A 494-nucleotide genomic window follows, 5' to 3' on the forward strand; every position below is an offset into this window, starting at 1 on the left:
CCCCGCCGCAGCCAAGCAACCGGGGGATGCGAGGGGCAGCGGCGGCTGAGCGGCGACGGATGCAGAAGCCACGGTGAAGGGCTGTCAGTTCTCTGCTCGAGCGGCTGCCACCTCCGCAGCTACCAGGGTCGCAAGTCCCCAGGATGACACCACTGATCCAAGTCACACGAGAGACACTGTGGCCGCACAGCTGGAAAAACCGAGCTGGGATCAGGCACCGACCGCCCCGAGGTCATTTCCCAGCTCGCAGCAACGTGCTGGGAACCAAACGCACCCACAGGGGACGGCAGCCCGGCCAGCTGCTCATCAGCCATTAAGTTCTCTCTGCATTAAAGGTCTCCCAAGCAGCAACCCTCCCCCCTTTATTTTTTTTTCCTTTTTTTTTTTTTTAAACAACAATTGCTCTCACCCCTCTTTTTTTTGTTGTTTTTTTTTGGTAGACACACAGACATACACACACTATATGTACACAATTTGGAACCGAGGATCTACAC

The sequence above is a fragment of the Antrostomus carolinensis genome, unplaced genomic scaffold (genome assembly GCF_000700745.2).
Source record: "Antrostomus carolinensis isolate BGI_N321 unplaced genomic scaffold, ASM70074v2 scaffold11735, whole genome shotgun sequence".
Lineage (NCBI taxonomy): Eukaryota > Metazoa > Chordata > Aves > Caprimulgiformes > Caprimulgidae > Antrostomus > Antrostomus carolinensis.